At 40.5% G+C, this 26,481-nt stretch overlaps 1 protein-coding gene and 1 pseudogene across 1 annotated transcript in view; both read right to left on the minus strand.

The window, feature by feature from the left end:
• Positions 1–13,041, minus strand: part of BLM (BLM RecQ like helicase) — a 75,044-nt gene extending 62,003 nt beyond the window's left edge. Inside the window, exon 1 of the mRNA XM_063090496.1 lies at positions 12,963–13,041. The gene's annotated coding sequence lies outside the window, so the exon portion shown is untranslated. The remainder of the gene's footprint in view (positions 1–12,962) is intronic.
• Positions 13,042–13,249: 208 nt separating this feature from the next.
• Positions 13,250–20,021, minus strand: LOC134372544 (large ribosomal subunit protein uL10-like; annotated as a pseudogene).
• Between the last annotated feature and the right edge of the window lie 6,460 nt (positions 20,022–26,481).

A 26,481-nucleotide genomic window follows, 5' to 3' on the forward strand; every position in this document is an offset into this window, starting at 1 on the left:
GCTGTGGCGCCTTTAGGAGGTGATTGGATCATTAGGGCTTCCTAATAATATGATACACTCTCCTTCTTCAAACACATGTCTTCTTTCAGACCCTCTTGACACAGTTTATTCCTACTCACCCTTCATGTCAGTCTAATCATTACTTCCTTAAGGAAAACTTATTGAGGTAGTAGAATAACAGTGGTTAAAATCATGGATTCTAAGCCAAACTACATGGGTTTGTATCCTGGTTTTGGCACTTATTAGCTAAGTGCCCCTGGACATATTTAACTTCTCTGTACCTCAGATCCCTCATCTATAAAATGCCTACCCATCCAATATGGTTATATGAACTGAATAAATTAACATTTGTGTAGTGCTCAGGATAGTGTCTGGCAGATATTAAGCAATATTAAGTGTTTGATAAAGAAAAGTTCCCCTATAATACAATATTATAATAACAAATAGCTTTCAGTTGTAGTACTTATGATAATTGCAGACCTACATTAATTTCTGTAATTATTTGGTTGGCTATTTCTTCCACTGGACTGTAAGTACCATGCAAATATGGGCCATTATTAGTTTTATAACCCATAGCATATCTAAGTGCTTAGTACTCAATCAATATTTATCAAATGAGAGAATAAAAAACTTTAAAGAACATGGCTTATCCCAGAAATGTAAAGCTGGTACAATATTAAGTGAAACCAGTAATATGATATATCATCTCAACAACTTAATTAATGAAAAGCAATATGATCAGATCAATAAATTTAAAAAATATGCTCCTATTGAGGTATAATAAACATGCAGTAAACTGCACTAATCTTAACTGTATGACTCAATATGATGGTACAAACGATACTCAAATCAAGATATAGAACATTCCCAGCACCACTGTAGTCTTTTTTGTGCCCCTTCCCAGTTAGTCTTGAACTTCTTGATTCATGTTCTTGTATATGGAATCATATAATATGTATTATCAATATATTTTTGAAAAGGTATTTGATAAAACTCAACTATTTCTAACAAACACAGTGCCTTGGGTTGAATGTTCCCCCAAAACTTAGTCCCCACTGTAACAGTGTAAAGAGGGTAGGAAATACTATTATGGTAATTGAAAGGTGGGGCCTCAAAGAAGTGATTAGATCGTAGGACCATGCCTTAGTGAATGGATTAAAAATGGTGGTCGGGGTGTGGTTCTGAGGGCTTTAAAAGAGCATGTGAGGAGTCAGTCTCTCTCTGCTCTACCATCTTCTACGATGTGAGACCCCTGTGTTGCTATAAAGCAACCACCAAAGAAGGCCCTCACCATAAGTGCTCCCTGGACTTTGGACTTCCTTGCCTCTGAAACTGTAAGAAATAAATTTTGTTTTCTTATAAATCACCCAGTTCCAGGTATTTTGTTATAAGCAACAGAAACAGACTCATACACACATTAAAACACAGAATTAGAAGTATTTAAAAATCAAGAACCAATATAATATCCTATATTTTACTTTAGGAGTGAATCCATTAAAAATAGAGACAAAAACAAGGCTGTTCTCTCATTTTCACTCTCATATTGGATATTCTTGCCAATGCAAAATATTCAAAAGAAAATACTAGAAGAGATGAGATTATCATTACATGAAGACAACTTGGTTATATATCAACACAATACAAGAAAATCAGTTATAACAATAGATAATTAAAGCTTCAGAAAGGTGGTTAAATAAAAGATAAATATAAATTCTCAAAAGTCAAATGCATTCTCATGTAGTAATAACTACCTAGAAAATACAATTTTTAAAAGTTGTTCTATTAACAATAGCAATGAAAAATATTAAACTAACAATTAACCTAACAAAGGACATACATAACTGAAATAAAGAAAATGACCAAATATTACTGAGAGAAATAAAGATTTGGATAGAGGAACACTTCACGATATTAAGTGAAAATTCTAAATATCATAAAGATAACAGTTCTTTGTAAATTAATTTATGGGTTAACAAAATTCCAGTTAAAACACCACAAGAATAATTCACAAAACTCATCAAAAATACCTCCTAAAATTCCTTTGACAAAAGCATGAGACAAAAATACTAAGTAACAATGGAGTGGGAACTAGCCTTAGAAATATTATAATCATATTAAACATGACAATAATCTAAATGGTATGATATTCATCATTAAAAAAGAAAAACCTAGTCTCCAGAATGCATTTAATGTATAATGAGAGGAACATAGCAAAAGAGGGAAAGGAATCAGTATTTAACAAATGTTTTGGGGACAATAACTAAGCAATATACTGTTGACCAGGAATTGGCAAACTATGACTCACAGGCCAAACATCGCCTGCTGCCTATTTCTGTTAATAATGTTTTACATTTGTTGACATACTGCCTATGGTTGCTTTTGTACTATAGTTGAGTAGTTATGACAGAGTCTGGTCTGCAAAGCCTAAAATATTTACTATCTGGCCCTTTACAGAAAAGGTTTGTTGACCATTGCCCTAAATTACTGCTAAATAAAATAAGAAATTCTTAAATACATCAAATCTTTGACAAAGAGGTTAAAAAAAAAAAAAAAATGATCAGGCCAAAATCTAAATGAAATTGGGAACCCAGAGAGGTAAGGACAGCAATAAAGTTGCTTCTGTCCTGAGGACATCTGGCTAATCCTGAGAACCTGAACATTAGTTTTGACAGCCTTGGAGGGAAAAAAAAAAAAAAAGGACAGAAGAGAAAGTTAGGGCCCATCCAAGGTGAGAAGCCTTTCCTATAAATCAGCATTCCAAAGGGAAGAGTAAACCAAAATTAAACCTCACTCCCACTCCCAGGAATCTATGAGGAAAGAAAGCTATCTATTGCTAAGGGATTGAATAGGGGAGACCCTGAAACCACACAAACCCAAGCATCTTTTCAACCCAATTTTCATCACCTGTGTAATAAAAACAACAACAACGTCAAACCTATGAATTTAGATTAAAGTGATCCTAGGGTCAGCCCGTGGCTCACTCGGGAGAGTGAGGTGCTGATAATACCAAGGCCACGGGTTCAGATCCTATATAGGGATGGCCGGTTAGCTCACTGGCTGAGTGTGGTGCTGACAACACCAAGCCAAGGGTTGAGATCCCCTTACCGGTCATCTTTTAAAAAAATTAAAAAATAAAAAATAAAGTGATCCTAACTCCAAGGCACTTGGCAATGCAAAACCTCTCTAGACTAATATACCTTTATCTTAGGCCTTAAATAATTTCCACAAATAATTTTTCAAGGACAATGCATAGCAAATAGTCAAAAAAGCCATGAAAGTATGGAAAGAAGGCACCAGGAATGTTAACAAGTAGAAACAGAAACAGGCAGTCAAGCACCATTAGGCATAAGAGTACAAAGAAATTATATGTGTTACATTGAGAGAATAAAAGACAAGCCTGGAAGTATCTGCAGAAAACAGAAAACTATAAAAAATGACCTTGCCGACAGAACTTCTAAGAATGAAAACCAAAATTAAGAATTCAATGGATGGATTTATGAATAGATTACACATGGCTAAAGAGATAATTAGTAACCTAAAGGGAAAGTCAAAAGAAAGGGTCCAGGATCCATCTCCATGGATTTCTCACATTCCCACATGGTCCAAGCCTTCCGAGCAAGTGTCATGTTGAGTAGCAAATGGTCTTTGAAGCTAGAGATAACAGTGTATTCCTCTAGACTGATCAGTCATGCCTCCTGAGACACATCCTAGTACTTAGTAAAGATAAAGTGTTTTCCTTTCTCTCCTTGGTGACATTTCCTTACATTTCAGGGTAAGCTCAAGGCACCTTCCCCCAAGAACCAGGGAAGATTTGCCTACATTCTAGGGTAACGAGTAATGTCTCTGGAGAGGAGGATATGCAGATGTGCGTGCAACCCTATAAAAGCTCAGGGTCACCTAATTCGGGGGTTTCTCTCTGTTTTGCACTGAACTACATGTGTGTATGTGCAGGTATTAGCTAACCCTTACCACATTACCTTGCAGGAATTGCAGTGAGGGGAACCGATGCAAGACACTGCTGGCTGTTTTTTTTTTTTTTTTTTTTTGGCAGCTGCCCAAGTATGGGAATCTGAACCCTTGACCTTGGTGGTATAACTCTGCACTCTAACTGTGCTAACTGTCCAGCCCCATTGCTGGCTGTTTTTGTTGGGATTAATAGACCATTGGTTTTCTGACCCAGGAGTGTTGTGTCTTGTCAGTGCGTAAATATATAAAACTGTGGAAGGCTAACTTGCTAACCTACAAGCAGGGCAAAAAATTAGACCCTTCATAGTTTCTGACTTAACAGATGCATATACAGAGAAATAAAGAAAATAGGTGGAAAATATGAGAAGTTAAGAGGTATGGAAGATAGAGTAAGAAAGTCTAACATAAATCTAGCCAGAGTTGCAGAAAGAAGTGAAAATGAGGCAGAATTAATATTTGAAAAGAAAACAGCTAGGACTTTTCCAGAACTAATTAAAGGCACTAATCCTCAGATTCAAGAAAGCCAACAAATTCTGAGCAGGAGAGAGAAAAAGAAATCCATACCAAAATATATCACTGTGTAACATTAGGACAAAAAATTGATTTCTCTTCAGCAAAAATGGAAATCAGAAGATAGTGAAATGATAAATTCAATGTGCTGATAGCAAAAATATAATTCGAAAATCAAAAATACTGAATTGTATACTTTAAGAAGGTAAATTTCATAGTATATGAATCATATCTCAACAAAGCTTTCATTAAAAAAAACCAATCTGGATATAGTAAAAGCAACACATACCAAATGCTGACGAGGACGTGGGGAAATTGGAACCCTCATACATTGCTGGTGGGAATGTAAATTGTGCAGCCTCTTTGGAAAACAGTTGGGCAGTACTTCAAAAGGCCTAAAAGTGTTACCATATGACCCAGCAATTTGATGTTGGGTCTTGCCCAAGGTTTTTTCAGCTTATCTAAAGGTAATTATGAGTGTTCTCCTTAGACTTACTAAGATGGTGAATGATATTAATGATCCCAATATTGAACCATACTTGCATTCCTGGTATAAATCTTACTTGGTCATGAGCTAATATTTTTATCATATTATGCAGGATTCTGTTTGATAGTATTTTATTTAGAACTTTTGCGTAGACGTTTATAAATGATATTCATTTGTAATTTTCTTTTTTTGTGCTACCTTTAACTAATTTGCATATTGTCATACTTGCTTCATAAAAACTGACCTAAAAATAATTATGCTTGAAAAAAGTACATACTGTATTTCATTTATTAAAAACTCTAGAATATGCTAATCAATTTACTGTGTCAGAAACTAGATCAGTGGTTGGCTGGGGAAAAGAGAGCAATAGGGAGAAATTACAAAGGGGCATGAGGAAATTTTGGGGAGTGATGGATATGTTCATCAACTCAATTATGGTGATGATGTATATATGTGAAAAACTATCAAATTGTACATTTAAATATGTGCAGTTTACTATAGGTCAAGTATATCAATAAAGGTGCTTTAAAAAAAAAAAGTGTCTAGAAGACTGAAAAGTGTTTTAGAAATTTTATTTCACTTTAGCCCTGGAGACAGGATGACTAAACCAGCAATTACAATACAAAATAATTACGAAAAAAAAAAAAAAGAATTTGGAAGTTTCCCTTCATTTCTATATTCTTAAAACAATTTATTTAGCATTGGGGTTATCTGGACTCTAAAAGTATGTTAGAATTTCCCCATAAAACCATTTGAACCTAGTGTTTTTCATTTTTCAGTGGGATCATTCTTTCATAATCTAAAAAAACTTATTCTATGGAAATTGAGCTACTTAACTTTCAATCTCTATTAGAGCTAACTTTAGTAAACCGTATTTCCCTAGATAATTATCCATTTCATTGGAGTTTTCAAATTTGTTTACATAGAGGTATGCAAACTAATAGCAACTAATACCAACGTTAGGAACACTGCTGAATATGAGGTCAATATACAGAAATTAATTCTATTTGTATATATTACCAACGAACAGAAAATAAAATTTCAGAAAATTTACTTACAATGGCATAAAAAATTTAAATCTAACAAATTAATATCCATGATATCTATTCAGAAAAGTGGCACAACCTTATAACGCTAAGGTCACAGGGTCAGATCCCTGTACTGGCTAGCCACCATAAATAAATAAATAAATAAAAGGGCTGGATGGTTAGCTCAGTTGGTTAGAGCACAGGCTTGTAACATGCCAGCCACCAAAAAAAAAAAAAAAAAGGAAAAGAAAATTGTAAATCATGAAGAGAAATTAAGGAGGAAACGAGTATTTGAACCATACTCAGATTGGAAGACAATATTGTCAAAATGCCAATTCTCCCCAAATTTATCTATAACGTGATGCAATTACAATCCAAATTTTAATTTTTTTTCCCAGAAGAACCTAATAGCTGTGTCTAAAATTTATATGGCAATGCACAATTCCAAAAATAGCCAAGATAAGCTGAGAAAACTCACTCTGTCAGATATGTAAAGACTTAGGAAAAAACTACTTTAAAAACAGTGAGGTATTTGTGCAAGGACAGGCAAACAGACCAGTGGGAGAGAATAAAGAACCCAGAAACAAGCCCACAAACAGACAATTTATGGCAAAGGTGGCACTGCTGAGCACTAGTGAAGAAGTCTTTTCAATAACTGGTGCTGGGACACTGGATATCTACATGGGGAAGAAATGAAATTTAAACTACTGCATACATATGAATCACTTTCAAGTGAATTACAGACCTAAATATAAAACGCAAAATAATAAAGCTTCTAAAAAATAATATAGAAAAATAACTTCATAACCTCTAAGAGATTTCTTAAACAATATACAAAAAACAGGAACAAAAAAAAAAGATTAAAAAATCGAATTACATTTTAATTAAGAAACTTTTGTACTCAAATAGCTTAAAAAAGCACTTAGACTTTTGGGGCATGATGAACATAAAGAAAAGCAAGGTATTGATTTCTATAAAAGTCCAAATAACAGTTATCTTTGTGGTACTAGACATGTGCACACAGGGGACTTCTAAGGATGTTGGCAATGTTCCATTTCTTAACTGGGAGGGAGGTACAGGTAATTCAGTTCTGACATTAACTGCTTGGAGTTAGGGCAGATAACACATGTTAAGGGATCAGTCCCAGAAGACTGTTCACCCCCGCTATAGACTATAATTTCCACGTTACCCACAACTTCTGGGTTATAAATTGTCTTTAAGCTGTTGTTTCCAGGGCCCCTAGAGACCACCTTCATGTTTAATAATTTGCTAGAAGGACTCGTGGGATTCAGTATAGAGTTGTACTCACAATTAAGATTTATTACAAAAAAGAAAAAAGATTTATTACAGCAACACTGTAAGTATACACATCCAGATCAGTAAGAGAAAACGACACATCAGATGCAGTCTATATGAATCCATGCTCAGACTTCTATGCTACCTTCTGGAAGGGTGCGCTCTAAATTGAAATGCTGCTACCTGTGTACAATGTTTCTGCCCAAGGAAGCCTGTCAGAGACTCAAAATCTAGGGTTCTTCTTGGAGTTTGGTCACATAGGAACCTTCTGCCCACCAAAATTTCAGACGTCCAGAAGGAAAACAGGTGTTAGTGGCCGAGGTGGGCAAAACAACCTTATCAGTGTAGGAAAGGTTTCAAAAGCCAAGTTCCCAGACACCACCAGCCAAGGGCTAATCTTGCAAGCAGGCCTTTCTAAAGGTAACAGTATCAGGCCTACTACTGTTAACTCATTCCTGCACAAATTACATTTATGAAATATAATATACAATATTTCACAATAAAAGAGGTTTAAAAAGTTGACTAAAATTATTTTAAATCCATTAAAAAAAAAGCCAAAGTAGGGAAGATATTTGATACACACACACACACACACACACACACACACACACACACACACACATAAATAAATAAAACTGACAAATAACTAGTATGGAGAATATAAAAAGAAGTTCTACAAAACAATAAGATAAAGACACACAACTCAATAGAAAAGACAGAAAAGTTGAACAGGCACTTTATAAAAGAGGAAATAGCCCATAAACACAACAAGGTCCTCAACTTCATTAATAATCAGGAAAATTAAAGCCCCAAGGAAGTACTAATACACATAACCTACCAGATTAGCAAAAATTAAAAATATAATATCAAGTATTAGCAAGGATGTAGAGCAATGGAAAATCTAATACATTGGTGGGAACGCAACCACTTTGGAAAACAAGTGGCATTTTTGGCATTTAAATAAAACATATACATACTCTTTGACCCAAAAGCTTGTATTTAGTTAAATATAAACATCTTCCAGGGAGGGGAGAGGAGAGGGACTGGAGATTGACTTAATCACCAATGGCAAATGATTTACTCAATTATGCCTAGGTAACAAGGCCTATATGAAAACCAAAAAAGACAAGGTTCAGAGAGCTTCTGGGTTGGTGAATATGTGGAGATGCTGGGAGGGTGGTATGCTTGGAGAATGGAAGCTCCATGACCCTTCCCACATACCTTGCCCTATGGCTGTGCCTGAGTTATATCCTTTTATAATGAACTGGTAACTTGGTAAGTAAACTGTTTTCCTTGAGTTCTGTGAGCCATTCTAGCAAATTATCAAAGGGGGTAATGGGAACCTCCTTTGTAGCCAAATCAGATAGAAGATGTGGGTAAGGTGGGGACCACCACTTACAATTAAAGTCTGAAGCAGGAGTGAGGTGACGGGGCAGTCTCATGCGACTGACCCCTTAACATATGTGGTCTGCTCTAACTCCAGGTAGTTATTGTCAGAATTGAGTAAAATTGTAGGAACAACCAGTTGGTGTCTGTTGGAGAACTGAATTAAATTATTTTAGGGGAAAACTCCACACATTTGGTGACAAAAACGAAGTATTGTACGAGTATAGAGTAGAGAAGAAACAGGATTTCCTTTTCAGTGTTACACACATACAATGGAATATTATACAGCTTTAAAAAAGAAGGAAATCCTGCAATATAAGACAACACAAATGTCTTTGAGACATTATGCTAAGTGAAATAAGACAGTGACAGAAGGACAAATACTACATCATTCCACTTATATGAGGTATCTGAAATAATCCAACACATAGAAGCAGAGAGTGGAATGGTGGTTGCCAGGAGCAGAGGGATGGGGGAAATAGGAAGTTGCTAATCAAAGTGTATAAAGTTTCAGTAAGGCAAGATGAATAAGTTCTAGAGATCTGCTGTCAAACATTGTGTCTATATTGTATTGTACACTTAAAAAATCTGCTAAGAGTGTAGATCAGATGTGTTCTTACCACAATAAAATTAAAATTAAAACAAAGTAGAATGGAAAAATAAACTGTAAAATAATCATCTAGAGCAATAAAAATAAAAATTTTATTAAAAATTATTTTTAAATTATCAATATTACTTTTTAAAAATTAAAAACCCTGTATCTACAATATAGAAGAATCTCACGAACATAATGTTGAGCCAATCAGGAAAGACACAGTAGAATACATATTGTATCATCTCATTTATAAGAGTTCAAAGCCAGGCAAAACTGAACTATATTATTTATGGTTGCATAGAGGGGGTAAACTATGAATACAAAAAAATTATTATCACATAAGTCAGGAGAATAGTTATCTCTAATGTGGGGAGGAGGTTATGAGGAAAGTACACTTCTGGGGTACTGGTAATGTTCTATTTCTTGATCTGGATGATGGTTATGTGTAATTATAATCTTATAATTAGTCTTTACATTTACTATTTATACAATATAATTTTTAATATATAATTAAACTTTATAAGCATTCTTCAAATTATATATATAATGTACTTTAAAAAATATATCTTGTTTCTCACAATAAAAATTTTTTAAAAAGAAAAATTAGCAACAAGGCTCAGTGGGTTAGATCATGGTGCTGATAACACTCAGGTCAAGGGTTCAAATCCCCTTACCGCCAGCCGCCAAAAAAAAAAAAAAAAAAAAAGGAAAAAAGAAAAATTAGCAACAAATAACAGATAAAGGATTAATATTAAAAACATATAAAGAATATCCAAGTTCCTATGAACAAATGATCAGGGAGTATAAACACATAGTTCACCAGAATATATACATACTAAATAAACTTACGAAAAAATGTCTAACTTTTAAAAAATAAATAAATAAAAGAAAGAAAACTGTGTAGGATGATGTCTGGGAAGAAGAAAAAGAAAATGTCCAACTTTTCTAATAATTAATACCTATTAATTTCTAATAATTAATACTTCTTAGTTTACTAAGAAGGAGAGAGAAATATTATGATAATTTACAAGATAAATGACAACCATGAAGACTGAGTAGCTACATGGAATAATTTAATATTGAAAAAGCACAATACTACATTATGATTATAGCTACTTAAATATGTATAGCTAATTTTACAGCTAAAATTTGTTTTTTTAATTTTTATTTATTATTATTATTTTTTAAATTTTATTTTGTCGATCTACAATGTGGTTGATTATTGTGGCCCATTACCAAAACCTCCCTCCCCCTCCCTCTCCCCACTCCCACCCAACAATGTCCTTTCTGTATTACAGCTAAAATTTGGAAAGGACTCATAAGAAATGAAGAAGCTGAACTGATTGAAAGATAGGATTATGACTGCAACATTTTTCTTGATATTGAGAATATGTTTCAATAAGATAAAGGAATTTTTTTTTCTTCTCTTTTTTTATTGAAATATAATGGAATATAGATATTTTGGGGGTATAGTGTTGACTACCATTATTTGTGTACAATATGTGATGATCAAATCAATATTATTAGCATATTCATTATTATAAATTGTAATTGTTCTTTGTGCCCCTCACCCAATTTCTCCCTAACCTCCCTCTCCCTCCCCCAAGATACAGGAATTTTTAAACAAAGTAAACACAATCATTCTTTGGGTTTCTAGAGAACAAAGACCATACGTCATAACTCCAAGAACTTCCATTGTCTAGTGACTACTCTGTGCCAGGCATCGTGGTAGGCACTGAAGTAGAGATGAGTAAGACATAATTACTGCCCTCAAGGAGCTTCTGGACTATTGAGACATAGACACGTCAACAAATAATTACAATGCAATGGGATAAGTTTGACAATAAAGTCTTTTCTTAAAAGCCTATGGCTTCCCAGATGAAGGAAAAACAGGAAAATCATAGAGAAGCTTTTCAAAGAACACTGAATCGGATCTTGAAGGACAAGTGGAACCTTTCAGATAGGATTGAGGTTGTGAAGGGTAGTCTATGCACTATTTGTACAAAGGTTGAGGTAGAATAGTATATGGGGGCCAAGCCCGTGGCGCACTGGGGAGAGTGCGGCGCTGGGAGCGTGGCGACACTCCCGCCCCGGGTTCAGATCCTATATAGGAATGGCCGGTGCACTCACTGGCTGAGTGCCGGTCACGAAAAAGACAAAAAAATAAAAAAGAAAGAAAGAAAAAAGAATAGTATATGGGTTAGAGAAGAGACTGCTCAAAGGCCTCATGTATCATACTAAGGAATTTAGATTTTATCCTACAGGTAATAGAGACCCTTGGGGCCTTTCCGCACTAACCCTTTCCCAGGGTTATTTTTCAATTACCTTGGGCCTCTTTATTCTATCCTTTCTTCCCTTAAAAGAAATCTATGTATAAATATTTCAAACATAGAGAAGTACAGAAAATAGAATACCCATGAACCAAATTTAAGAAGTTATATTCTATTTCTCTCTCTTTTAAAGTCATAAAAACATTTCAGATATATTTAAAAGCCCACTCACTTCCCTTATCTCATCCCCTTCCCTTCCCCCTCACAGGTAATACTGATGTTTCAAACAGTACAGCACCTCAATTTTATTCTATTTACTATTCTCCAAATAGAATACTTCTGCTTCCCCTCTTTTCCATCTTCTGATCTCTCTACCAGTCTCTTCCATTTCTACTCCTTAATTCTGACACTGGAGCAAGAGTGACATTTATCTACACTGGTGGCACCAGGAGCTGTCAGGCGCCTGCTCAATCTCACATCATTAGGTGTCTAAAGTTCTGTGTGACTTAGGGGCAGATAAGGGAGAAAGCGTGATGTTGTGGGTGATGATTTGGAGTCAGGCAGCGCTTAGTTCAAATCCAGTCTCTACCGCTTAATCACCAAATGCCCTTTTAGCAAACACAGCTCTTTGGACTTCAGATTCTCCATGTCTAAAATGGGGGCAATTCTACCTACCCGTCTGGGTAATGATAATAGAACCTTACTATGTACCAGGTACGCTTTAAAGCACTTATTGCATATATTAAATCGTTTAATCCTAACAAAAACTCCAGGAAGTGGAAGAGATCATTTCCCCGATGTGACAGATGACAATGGAGGCACTTAGAATTTAGGTAACGTGTGGACAGTCACAGAGCCAGGATTTGAACCCAGGCAATCTGACGCAGTCTGTGTTCTTAACCGCTTAAAAAAAATTTTTTTTTGCTGGGGTATTGTGAAACTACAATTTTAAGACAGTGGGTGCCAGGACACGTCACACAGTAGACACTCAAAAACAACAGTAGCCCGGCTCATGATTATGGAAGGCCATAGAAAAAGTACGAAGTGTTTCGGTTTTCCCTCAGGAGGGAAACGGGGGTAGTGCCAGAGGTCTGGGCTGGGATTACCCAGTGACTACTCTGTGCCAGGCATCATGTTAGGATTTGGAGTACATGGACAAGAACATAACGGGGGCTAGGCTCGGTCTGCAACCGACGCCCCGGGAGACCCTGGCAAAGTTCGCCCCCGTCCGTTTCCCCATTTGGGAACGTGTATGTGTCTGCTCCCCTTCCAGGATGCTCTCCAGAACAGAGGACTCAGCGGCCCTAGGCGAGCCACAGCGGACAACGGAGGAACCTGAGAGGCCTCCAGCTCCGGGCGGGACCGCCGAGAGCCGGGCTGGGCCACGGCGGGCCAGGCCGAAGTTCCGCGAGCGCCGCACTCACCTCTCACGAAGGTTCGGGGCGGGCCGAAGCAGGATCCAAACTCCCCGCGCGGCGACCACGGCCCAGCGCCGCACGCTAGCTCACTTCGCGCCGGAATCCGACGGCTTCCGATTGGCTACGTCCTGAGGAAGCCGACCAATAGCGTTGCCCGGCGGCATCCGTCCCCGCCCCCTGGGCCGCTGGGGCGGGGTCGCCGTACGCTGGCGGAGGGGCACGTATTTCCAAAGCCCAATCGGAGTCCGGAAGGGAGGGTCAGGTGACTACGGTTAGCTCGCGGGCTTCCGGCCCTAGTTGTGTTCTTCATTTTTGGTGTATTTCTTAGTGTTGGTGAGGGCATTCAGTGAAACAGCCAGCCGGAAGCCCGACTGTGGCGGGATTGAAAAACCCCGATGTTGAAGGGCCAGGCCAAGCCTCTGCGTCCCCGTCTCTTGGCCCTGACTGTCGGTCTCTGGCGCTTCCTCCTCTCCACTCCCTTTAATCACGCCGGCCCGCGTCCCACCCGTACTCTACACGAGCAACTGCGAACTGCCATTGACGGAGAAAAGGGGTTGGAAACTCAGATGCCTCCAAGGACATGTGCAGTACCCGAGTGAGAGGCCATGCTTCGGCTCCAGCTGATTGTTGCCACGCAGGAATGTGGGCCGTGTGATGCCAGATCTTGCTTTTTCTTTTCTTTCCTTCCTTCCTCCCTATCTCCTTCCCTCCCGCCCTTACTTTCTCCCTTCCTCTCTTTTAAGAAAAACTGAAAACCTATTTCTGTTTTGTTTGGTGCTTTGTGTGTGCGTGAAATCTGCCGATTTTTAAATGTTGCAAAAACAGAACGCTGAAGCCAAACAAAGCACGTTGTTGTTAAATTACTCCCCAGCCTACCCTTTTGTACAGGAAAAATCAGAGTAAAGTAAGCAGATTTTTAATAGCAAAATGGCCAAGCAAGAAGCGGGATAGAGACAACGCAAAGGTGTGAAACAATCTACCAAAAGAGTAAAGCCGCTGACACTCAGGCCCAAACGGTATCACCCAGAGTGATAAGTAGGATACTCACAACCCAATAGGGGGTGACACTCCTGTTGAAATTGCCTGCCTCTCCCACTACTTTAATTCTCCTTTTGCTTTTGTACCCACTGTTTTTCAAATTTGTGCCCTTCTCTAGTGCGAGCCGTTGTGAGGGCATATTCTGTGGAAGAGGAAGACAAGGACACTAATGGTGTCAATATGAACAATAAGAATGCTGACATGTTATGGGAGTACCCAGGAGGGATCCAAATGCAGATTTGCAGGTTAGGTAAGGCTTTCCCGAGAAGGTGTTCTGAGACTTGAGAGATGAATCAGGGTATGATTTGGAGGCAAAGGCCAGGAAACTGAAAGACTGTAAGGCATCTTTGAGGAAATGTCAGGAAAATGAGGGAAAGGGAGAGATGACCCATGACAGGAAACAGAGACCAGATCTGAGTTTGGACTTCACCCTGAAGGTAAATGGCAACTGTTGGAAGGATTTTGTGGAGGTGGGGGTGGGGTAGTGAGAGGCTTATGCACTAACACTAATCTTAATCTTAAGTATTTATAAAATACATGATACATGCTACAACATGGATGGACCTTGAGGACATTATTCTAAGTGAAATAAGCCAGTCACAAAAGGACAAATATGGTATCATTCCATTCATATGAGGCACCTAGAATTCATAGACAGAAAGTAGAATAGTGGTTACCAGGGGTTGGGGGGACAAGTAATCGAGAGTTATTAATAGGTAGAGTTTCTATTTGGGATTATGAAAAAGTTGTGGAGAATGATAGAGGTGATGGTTTCACCGCAATATGAATGTACTTAATGTCCACCGAACTGTACACTTAAAAATGGTAAATGTTATATTAGGTACACTTTAACACGCACACACACACAGGACTGAGAACTCAGAGGTGGCAGTCCCTGTCTCAGTTGTACCTGAAGGATTTTAATTTATGGTGGTGACTGACAGAGAGACTAATGCCATTGAAATAATTTATTACCTACATTTCCCAAGAAGAGGAGGCACACCACACCACACAGGGCCACATGGAGAAGCACCAAGTTTGGTCAGGAGGCAGACAGGAGACAAGAGAAAGCCTAAGCCAAAGCCTTTACTGGGGTTCCTGTGGGAAAGGCAAGACGGCAGAGAAACAGTTTAGGGTGGGCTAGTTTGAATAGTTCTGGTGGGCTTTGGGGCGTAGGAGCTGTCCCTAGCTGTCTGGTACCTGGCTCTGGGTTAATTCCAGGCAGGGGACATATTGGCTTGGTGTGTGAGAGTTAGATAAAGGAGGTGGCTGGAGGTATGGACTTGGGACTAGTTGGGAGGGTTTGTAATATGATTTTTGATGCACCCACAAAAGCAAGATTGTAGGGGAAATGTAAATAACTTTGGCTGTTAGTTTGGCCCTGTGATTAATGGATGTCAAATAGACATCCAGTGAAAGGAATAAAATTCAGCACCAGTTAAAGGATGAGACACAAACGCAAGGCAGCTCACCGGAGAAGGTTTTTTTATTCAGCGGGCACATCTGCTTTTATAGGGTTAGAAGAGAGCTGATAGGTTTGCTGAGGACACGGGGCGTTCGGGGATTGGATGGATTGCGTTGCTAAGGGACCAGAAGCAGGGAGCCTGTGCTGATTGGCGTGCCATTCACGCCGGCGGGAAGGTATTGTGGCGCCGGCGGGAAGGAGAAGGCAGAAGAGAAGGGTAGCCAGCGCCATGATGGGGCGTGGCCGAAATGGTTCTCATATGACCTAATATACAGGATCTAAGAAAACACAACAATTGACTCTATGGCTATTTGGCATCATTTTAAGGAAACTTGGGGTGATGATAATGGAGACTTTCAGGGAGTAGGTCATAAGTTGCCCCAAACAACATAGAAGACATTTTATCATGAGAATAGAAAGGAGGAACACAAGTAGAAATATAAGGAGTCCTTCTAGGCAAGCCCATAACTAGGTTTTCCATTTATACAGCATTAGCCAAGAAGATGGAAAATTGGGGGGTTTCTAACAATATCTGTAGAGAACACCGACATTAATAAAGCAACTGTATTTCACAGGGCCTAGCCTCCAAAGCCCTGTAGTTTCAGGTTTAGCCTAACTTTTAAAAATCACACATAGAAATGTTAAGCTTGCAAAGACAGGAAAATTTTCCTGGGCCGAAGTCTCTGTTGTAGATAAAGAATTGTAACACAGCAAAATTGCTGGCTCAAGGACAGATGTCCTTGGTACAGGTTAATCTACTGATTGATATTTTAAGAAAGTTACTTGATTGTTATGTAACATATTAAAGAAATTGCTGTAGGGAAAGAAAATGTTTGCTGAGAACAAGCTTTTGTTGGTAGACCTACTTAACTTTTTACAAATTGCATTATGGAATGTCATTTTGTTATTTTACTGATGTTACCAGCTTCTATTGTTAAACTATACTTAGCCATAACTACATCTATGTTCCTTTTCTGTAACTTTCTGTCCTGGAAAATAAATACTGAGAAAGAACCCCAGTTTGGTATTATTTTTCCAAGGAGGAATGCCTCTCTCTTGAGGGTTCCTGGAAAATTAACCCCTTTGGCACTTCTCACTGCTGGGAAAAAATGGGCTTTGAGTAATCCTTTGCATCTCTGTCACCCTGGGAGAGAGGTGACAAATATCTTGGTGGAGCTGTAAAGAGTGTTAAGAATGAGTTTTTTAAAAATGAGTTTAACAATAATGTGTTGGTATATTTCTTGGGTCAAGGTGGTGAGTCTGGTAGCTATGTTGTTGGAGGGTATGAGATGATAATTTAGTAAAATATCTGCATGTATCTGATCATGGTCAGAGATGCAGGGTGAGAATAGGAGTGAGTGGTCCACCCCAAGGGGTCAAGGAGTGGACTTATATGAGGCAGATGCCTTCTGGGGAAAGTAATAATCTCCTTTAATTTTTGGAATGGTATAGAAGTAACCCGGACCAGATTTTCCTTTAGTTATAGGAGTGTAGGTGTGTATTTTTTGCCAGGGAGCAAGAAATATACCAGGATCATGAACTAAGCAGACAGCAAGCTCAGAAACATAATAGACTCTCTAACATGAAAGAAAGGAAAGCAAAAATGACCTGTGTCCAATTTATGCCTTAGAAGAGGCAGTCCGTGGGCCTTCCTGGGTGGATGTTTTAGTGTCCAGGATTAAATTGCCTCCAGCTCAGGGGATGAAGTCAGCTCTAACAGCAAGGTCCTAGACTGGGGCAATGCCATCTGACATGCTGTCATCTTCAGCAGGGAGCTTCTGGGCCCAGGTGATGTCATCTTGGATGTAGTACTTGACGTATCCTTTTGAAGTGGATAACCTCTTAGGTTGATGTGGGCCTAGCATTTGCCATGCTTGGTTGAAACAATGGCTTACTTAGAGGGTTTGGGCCTCTGGATTGTAAACCAATGAAAACACCCTGACCAACAATTAACAGACTGGTGTGCAGCTACACTTGACAGGGTTTTTGGTTTTGTTTTGGTGAAAATTTAGATTCAAATGGGTCCTATATCAGATGAGCAGCTGCCTGGCCCATGGGACAATTTATGGTTAATCGATCCCAGGTGAGTATGTGCCCTTGATCTGGCCTCCAACCTTATGGGATGGGAGCAAGATCAAAATTTATAAAGATAGATTAAGGCCTGGGGATGACCTCCTCCAGCACTGTGGCATTTGGCAAAGGACTGAGGACATGGAAAGACACTCCCTCCTGCAGGTGGAATATACCAGAGGACCCATATTTGGCTCCATCCAGTATTAAGGACATCTCTGTAGCCATGCCAAGCTTGTGGGGTGCAGATTCCATGACCTGAAGCATAACAGGCAGCTAGGTATGGAGGGTCTGTGAGAGCCTCCATTTTTCAGGAAAGCCCAGTGGGTAACTAGTTATTTGTTGTTTTAATGGTGTGTAGCATGAGGCCGACAAGGGCAGTAGATTCTTGCATCGGAAGCCTCAGGGGCAACTTATGGCCATCTTAATTGGCCTAGAGGGTGCAGGAGGCATGAGAAGAGGTTGAGTCTCTACAGCGATGGAGTTTCTGAGGGTATAAATGGGAGTGCTGTTGATTTTTAATTTGGAAACAAAATTTGTAAATGAGGAATATGTTGCTACTGGAATGCAAAAAGGAGTAAAGATGTATTTATGTCTGTAAGGAGTGTGTCAAATGAGTCTCCTTGGAGGAGGAGATCATCAATATAATGTCATACCTGTGCTCTTGGAGAAAGGTAGATACAGTAAAGACCTTGTATGTAAAAATTGTATATGGTGGAAAAGTTGTTGAGGTAGACCTGGCTTGGAAAAGGTATATTGTGTCCCCTCAGGGATGAAAGCAAACTGCAGCTGAGAGGCTGTTGTAATAGGCACTGAACACAAGATATTAGCCAAATTTATAAGAGCAGATTATTTACTGGTTCTTGATTGGACAGAGTCAGTTGGATATTGGGTGTGGGGACCCTAATGAATGGGACCATAGTATTAAGGTTGTAGTAATCCACTCTAAGCACCTGTTATGGACTGAATGTTTGTGTTCCACCCCCCAAATTTATATGTTGAAGTCCCATCCTCCAATGTGACTGTGTTTGGAAATAGGGCCTTTATGGAGGTAATTAATGTTAAATGAGGCCATAAGGGTGTGGCCCTAATCTGATAGAACTGTCAAGCTTATAAGAAGAGAGACCAGAACTCTCTGTCTCCAGGAGCACACGATAAATTTTAATTTATTATTCATCGTGTTAGAGTGTGCCCAATATGGCATATTTTTAGGGCAATGGGTACTATAACTATGGGGATTTAAAGCAAGGCTATGGTTAAAGTGAGGTATACGTATTTTTAAAATTTATTTTATATTTAGTTACTTAAGATTATGGGGGGCACAATGTTTAAATTTGGTGGAATCCCTAGGTATAATTTGAGCCTCTGTATTGATTAAATCCATAAAGTTTTGTCAATTGGTGCATTTCAGCAAATGCTAAAGTTAATTCAGAACCTCAGTTGTAGAGGCACACAAGCTGGTTACAGCCCTTTTTATCTTTTTGTAATATAAATTCTTTATTCCTTTTTTTCTTTTAAGAGAAGTAAGCCTTTATTTCTTTGTTTTGCAAATAAAGCTGGCTGAGTTGGTTCCTTTTTGAGGATGAGTCGAAGAGACCAAATCCCATATTTTCATCCAACTCTTCTGCCTCTTCTTCAGCTTCAGCCTTGGCTGGGGCTGCGGCAGCAGCAGGAACAGCAGTGGTGGCAGCAGCCATGGGGGCAGGAGCTGCAAAAGCAAATGGGTCACCCAAGAGGGCCTTGACCTTTCCTGCAAGTTAGAAGGTGTAATCAGTCTCCACAGACAAAGCCAGGACCCACGTGTACCCACTGATGATAGAGTAGGGTACTGATGCAACAGTTGGGTAACCAATCTGCAGACAAGTGCTGGCCACACGACAGACGCCCTCCAGGAAGCGAGAATGTAGAATATCCTCTGTGAGGTCAAGCACTTCAGGGTTGTAGATGCTGTCATGGTCGAACACCTGCTGGATGATCAGCCCAGAGGAAGAGGGAGATGTTCAGCATGTTGGGCAGTATGGCTTCACCAGCTCCACTTTGTCTCCAGTCTTCATCAGCTGCACATCACTCAGGATCTCAATGGTGCCCCTGGAGATCTTAGTGGTGATGCCTAAAGCCTGAAAGAAGGAGGTATTCTTGGGCCCCAGACCAGTGTTCTGGGCTGTCACAGTGACTTCACATGGGGCAGTGGCACCTTATTGGCCAGCAGATCTCAGTAAGGTCCTCCTTGGTGAACAAAAAGCCAACATTCCCCTGGATATGAGGCAACAGTTTTCTTTGGAGCTGGATTGTTTTCCAGATGCCCTGGCATGGCCTTGTGCATCATGGTGATCTTGCCCATTAGCACCACACACAGCCTTCCCCTGGAGCCACATCTGCTTGGAGCCCACATTGTCTGCCTCTACAATAAAGCATTTTGGATAATCATCCAAAAGTTGGATGATCTTAAGGAAGTAGTTAGACTTCCAGGTTGCCCTGTCTTCTCTGGGCATCACGGTGCTGTGTCAGGGGCTGCCATGCATGGTTTAAAGATGATGTCACTTCCATGAGGATGCCTGGTGAGATCAAATTCTTTTAGTATATAAGTTTTTGTATTTAAATTTCAGATTTCCAATTGGGTCAAATTAAGAAAAAAATTTTTTTAAAAAAAAAGATGGTCAGTTAGCTCACTTGGTTAGAACACAGTGCTGGTAACACCAAAGTCAAGGGTTCAGATTGCCAGCTACCAAAAAAAAAAAAGATACTTTGTTTTAATTTAGTTATATGTCATATATACATATATAACTTATTCTATATTTATGTTAAGATTTATGAGGGGTCTTCAAAAAGTTCATGGAAAGATTCGTATTATCTTATAATTCCATTTTTCCACAAAAATATGTAAATACGCAAAATGTATTTAGTTACTTTTTATTTTCTCCCCGTATTTAGAGTTGCTATTTTCCCCTCTCCCCTGACCCCACATGGGTTTTTTTTGTTTGTTTGTTTTCCCCTGTTTTAGCTGCCTGAAGCCTCAGTTTTTAGTTTCTAGATTCTGTCTCAGGCTGATAAGAGGAAAGAGGGGAGGGAAGGTTTCGGAGTCTCTAGACAGCAGCCCCTCCCTCCCCCAGAAGCCCAACCCCTGCTTTTTTTTTTTCCACTTGAACAAAATCTTTTAGAACAGCTTGTATCTCTAGGTAGACAACATTTTTCCTTTCTTTTCTTTTCTTTTTGTCTCCTTTCTGTCCCTGACCATTTCCTCCCCCGTGCCCCCTTTGGGTGTTTAACTGATAAGCTCCCGGTGGACCCAAGTGGCTTCTGCTGTGAGCAGCAGCCTCCCTCCTAGGTTGTCCCATTCAGCTTCAGGGGAGCTGGAATTTACATCCAAGACAGCAACGGTGCCACATCCTGATTTTATGGCAATTTGGTTTTAAGAGGAGGCTCTTAGCATGTTGACAGGCAGTGGCTCTCTGGACTGCCAAAGCACATTGGCCAGGAGATTGACAATCTCCTATGAGCTGAGAAACTTCCTTGGGTGTCTTAGCGGGAGCAGAATGAAAAGCTTCTTCCCCCTTCCCTTTTTCATTCACAATTAAGCCAACAGTCTCCAAGGATGTGGATCCCTTACATCCCAAACAGAGAGATTTGCCCTAAAGCAACAGCAATGCTTAAGCCCCTTTTATGCCAGGGCTTTCATGAGGAGGGCACCCCACACCATGCTACTCGTGGATCCTTGTGGTGTACAAGGGATCATCACCCAGAATCTTTGCCAGTGAGTTCCCCTGAAAAGGAGGGCCAATGTGACCAATCATTTATAGAATAGTGCGGGAGGGTAACTCAGTTGAGTAGCCCACCACTGACTTTTTGGTTAGGTTCCTCTTTCGGAGGGAGCCCTTCCTCACTCCTTTTAGGGGGAGTCTCTGCCTTGTACCTTACCCAGTTATCCTAGTCACCCCTGGGAGTCACCAACCTGGAAACTAGACGTGTGGACCACAGAAAAACAGATCAACTGAAATGATTAATCTGTCCTGGAAAGTTGCCAAGTCGGGAAATTTTGCACAGCACTTTTAAACTACAGGAGGACCCCTCCTTTAAGATCCTACAACAGTTTAGGTTGGAAATCCACAGCAGCAAATGGCAGACACAGCATAAAGTGGCAGCAGCCAAAGTGCAAGCGCATCAGCAGCCAGCTGTGCCTTCCCAGGTGACACATGCATCTTGTGAGTCAAGAGCGTCTACAGGAACGCTCTTGCCCAACACGGAGTCATTGTGCTCCCTTCGACAGTTGCCTCAATTGTTCTTGAGGAATTTTAACTTACGGAGGTGACTTGAGTGACCAGAGAGGCTAATCCCATTGAAAGAATATATTACATATCCCAAGAAGAGGGGGACACCACAATATGCAGGGCCACATGGAGAAGCACAGGTTTGGTCAGGAGGCAAAAAGGAGACAGGGGAGAGCCTAAGCCAGAGCCTTTACTGGGGTTCCTCTGGGCAAGGCAAGTCAGGGCAGGGAAACAGCTTAGGATTGGCTAATTTGAATAATTCTGGTGGGCTTTGGGGCATAGGGACTGTCCCTAGCTGTCTGGTACTTGGCCCTTGGTTGATTCCAAGTGGGGGAAATACTGGCTTGGTGTGTGAGAGTTAGATAAAGGAGGTGGTTGGGGGTATGGACTCAGGATTGGTTGGGTAGTTTGTAACAGAATTTTGGGGCACCCACAAAAGCAGGATCATAGGGGAGATATAAACAACTTTGGCTGTTAGTTTTGCCCTGTGATTAACGGATGCCAAATAGACAAATACGGAGCCTAAGGAAACACAGAACAGCCCCTCTCCACACTGGGGCATTTTCCAAGTGGCTAGTTCCAGGAGCCATGTGTGGCCTTAACCATAATGTGTTTGGCATAAAATAGCAGCTTCCAAGCATGAAAGAGCGAAACAAAGAAGATAACGAAAACACCACCTTTCACAGTAAAGGCATCTGTCATTTTTGCCTACAGAGGATCTCTTGCTCACAGCACCTTGATGTCCCTTTGGAGAGCCACCCTTACCAACTCTCAGCCCATGAGACTGATGGACTCCAGAGGTGGTCATGTGACTCGAATCTGGCCAATCAGAGTCACCTCCCAGTTTGGCTGTGGTGATTGGTTCAGGGATGAGCCTGTGGCTGCAGCTGGTCCAGTGAGCGCCCTCCCCAGGACTTTTGCCAGAATTTACTAGGAATGTGGTAGCAGGCATGCCCTTTTTGGTGGGGTTGCCAAACTGTTAGGCTGTCAGTCTGGTGCTGGGACTGGGAAGGGAGCCTGCCTGGCTTCTCACCATAGAGGAGATAGCTGGCAAGAGAGGGAAAGGAAATGGGCTCGATATAATTGTCTGAGGCCCTCGATCCTGCCATGCTGGCAGCCACACCCTGGACTTTACAGTTACAGAGGCAATAAATTCCCTATCATACTTAACAAAAAAAGCAAGGTGCAAAACAGTAGGCATAGTATGCTACTGTTTGTGTAGAAAAGAAGGGGGGAGATAATGCTCATATGTATTAGCTTGCATATGCATTTAAACTTTTCTGGTGAATAAGAAACTAATGATCATGGATACCTGTTGGAGAGTGGGAACTGGGTAGATGGGGGTAAGAGTCATAGAAAGACTTCACTGTATACCCTGTTATATGTTTTTTTCTTTCTTTTTCAAAAATAAATTTATTATTATTTTTTTACATTTTAAGATGTTGTGGAACAGTTGGGCGGAAGGGAAGAGAGGAAGGGGGAGGGGGATATGGTGGGAGGAAGAGGAAGGGAGGTGTGTTCGAGGCCCAGGCACCCCCCTCATTCTTGCATGGGAGTCCAGGGGGCTTCTGGCAGCCACTTGGTGGTGGCTTGGCTGGATGTGGACTTCAGGGGGGCATGGCTGAGGTCCTCGGCTTATCTCCCCACCCCAGCTTGGGAGCCCAAGGGGCTTCCAGTTGTTCTAGGTTTTATAGGTGTTCTTTGGTGGTGTTAGACCTTTACTGGTTAATATCAGAATTTTGTCTCTGATCTGTGGGTTTTCTGTTTTTTCTTTCAGTTCTGTGTTGGATTATTCACTATTCCCACCAGTTGAACTCTGCACTGGAACTAATTTGTTGTCTTTTGGTTACTTCTACAATGGGGGAACTTCTTGTGGGAACCAGCATTTGAGCCCTGTGGTTGAGCTAAATTGCTGCTTTGCTGCTGATTCTCTGGAGAAGGCTTTTTGTGCAGCTCAGGTTTTAATTGTTGACCTTGTAAGCACTTCCAGGTCTCGTGAGATCTGGTACACCGGGGTTGTGTAGAAACTCTGGTCTGGGCCTGAGTCTTTTCAGCAAACTGCTCCCCCTGCAGTTCTATATTCCTGACCAGTCTCCACTGAGTGGTCCTGTGCTGATTGGAGGGCAGGTCAGCTGTCCATGCTGTGCCCCAATGTTCCCCTGGTGGGCCCCGTCTCCTCCACCACCTGCACCCCAAACACCTCCCATGGGATGAGCCATGCGCTGGTCCCTTGTGGTGACTTGCCAGCCTCTGAGTGGCTCCTTTTATCAGTTGTTTGTGGCCCCTTGCTCCTGTGTGGGTCCATGGGAACCCTGTTAGTGGTCTGGCTGGCCTGGGGGCCATGAAGGCCCTCTTCCTCCCTGCAGCCTCCATGTAACTTCATATGAAGGGCACAGCAGTGGCTCTTGCCCGTTCCTGCTCTGTGTGCTCACCAGGGCCAGCCCGGAAGTGGCCAGGGCTCAAAATTGTTGGAGACAGGGCCAGCCCGTGGCTCACTTGGGAGAGTGTGGTGCTAATAACACCAAGGCCACGGGTTCAGATCCCTATATAGGGATGGCCACTTAGCTCACTTGGGAGAGCGTGGTGCTGACAACACCAAGTCAAGGGTTAAGATCCCCTTACTGGTCATTAAAAAAAAAAAACAAAAACGGTTGGAGCGATTCTTTCTTTTTCTCATCGCAGCTTCTCCCACCTTCATGCACTCCATAGGTCTCTCCTCCTCTTCCCCTGAGCTCTAGCAGCCCCAGCTTGGCAGTTTGTTGCTTTTTAATAGTTGTAAATTGGTTGATTGTGGGATAGGGTGACGCTGGGGACTGTCTATTTCACCATCTTGATCGGATGTCCCTTTTTTCCACATTCATGCTGTGTCAACCTTTTTATATTTTTTGACATTTAAACATGTAAGAATGTTAGCTATTTATAATACTAAATACAAAATTTTAAAATTACAAAGAACTAGAGGTTGTAATGGTATTTTATAAGCCTTAGGAAGAACAGATCCTATTATATCAAATACATTTAATCTTCAAAGTACTGTGCTGGTAAGATAAGTATACTTACACTCCTAACCTCTCAGGAGCAAAGTAAACAAAGAACACTTTAAGACAGCAGGTAGCTGGAGAAAGATCTTAATTAAATTTAAAGTTATGCAAGATCTGTCTTTTTGTTATGTTTGCTAAGAAGATGCAAGAAGCTTTCTGAGGTATTCAGTGATAGCTACAAAGTTCTTCCCAGAATATTCAATGTTATCCACAAGGAACTTCTGCTTCCAAGTAAGATGTAGCAGATATCAGTAGGTCATCATTTCTGTTGCAACAACCAGAAAAGCAAAAACACACACACAACGGGATAAATTATACAAATCATATTTTAAAGACATTAGAGAGCAATGGAAGCAGAGAAGGAAGAGCCCATTTTCGGTGAGCTGGAATTGTAGTCATTTCCCCGGGTGCATTCATCAAATCTGAGCATAGGCTAAAGGCTGGGCTTGGTTTACACTGAGTTCTTGGCCACTCAGACTATCGTTACAGTCTAGACTCTAGAGGAGCCCCAGATGTGAGGCTCTTTTTCCCAATGGGATATTTGCTGCGTGCTGGGGTAGACTGGGGAGTGGGGTGGCTGAACTTGGGGCCTGTGATGGGAAGGCAGAGTAAGGTCTCCTGCAGTCTCTTGGTATTTGGAAGACGGAGTCCTGCTGGAGAGAGGGGCCTGCAAAAAACACAAAACAGTCTCTCCCTCAAGATAACTAAAGACACAGGTGGACTGAGCCTAACTAAAGCTGCAACTCACCCTAACTCAGCTCAGTTCCTGACTGATTACAAGTCACAGAACAAGGCAGTAAGGTAGGCTGACTGTGCCCCCACCCAATATGTCTATGTTCTAAATGCCCAGAACCTGTGAATGTGTCACCTTATGTGGTTAAAGGGACTTCACAGATGCAATTAAATTAAGAACATTGGGATGAGGAGATTATCCTTGCTTATCCAGGCAGACCCAATGTAATCACAAGGGTCCTTATGAAAGGAAGGCAGGTGGATCAGAGTGAGTAGTAGATGTGAGGACAGAAGCAAGTGTTATATGAGGAAGGGATCACAAGACAAGGAATGCAAGTGGCATCCAGAAACTGAAAAAGACAAGGAAACAGATTCTCCTCTAGAGCCTCCAGAAGGAACCAGCCCTGCCAACACCTGACCTTAGCCCAGTGAGACTGATTTTGGACTTCTGACCTATAGAACTGTAGGATATTAAATTTGTATTGTATTAGGCCACTAACTTTGTGGTAATTTGTTACGACAATAGTAGCAAACCAACACAGCAGGGCGATGTGACTGATAAGAGAAGAAAACAGACAATAGAAGCAGACCTGTATCTGCTCTGATAGCAAGGATTTTAAAATAACTTTTACCAAATGTTAAAGAAAATAGTGAGAACAATGGAAAAAATGCAAGGGAATTTCAACAGAGGACTGGAATATATAAAAACCAAATGAACATTCTAGAACTGACAGACAGTATCTGGAATAAAGAATTCAGATGGGCTGAGTAGGAAACAGGACGTGGCAGAGTCAAGAGATTAATAAACTTGAGGACAGGGCAGTAGAAAATATCCAAACTAAAGTACAGAAAGATAAAAGAGAAAGAATAATGTTAACTACAAAGTACTTGTTTGTCTCCCTATAATACAATAT

This window comes from Cynocephalus volans, chromosome 3 (assembly GCF_027409185.1).
Source record: "Cynocephalus volans isolate mCynVol1 chromosome 3, mCynVol1.pri, whole genome shotgun sequence".
Lineage (NCBI taxonomy): Eukaryota > Metazoa > Chordata > Mammalia > Dermoptera > Cynocephalidae > Cynocephalus > Cynocephalus volans.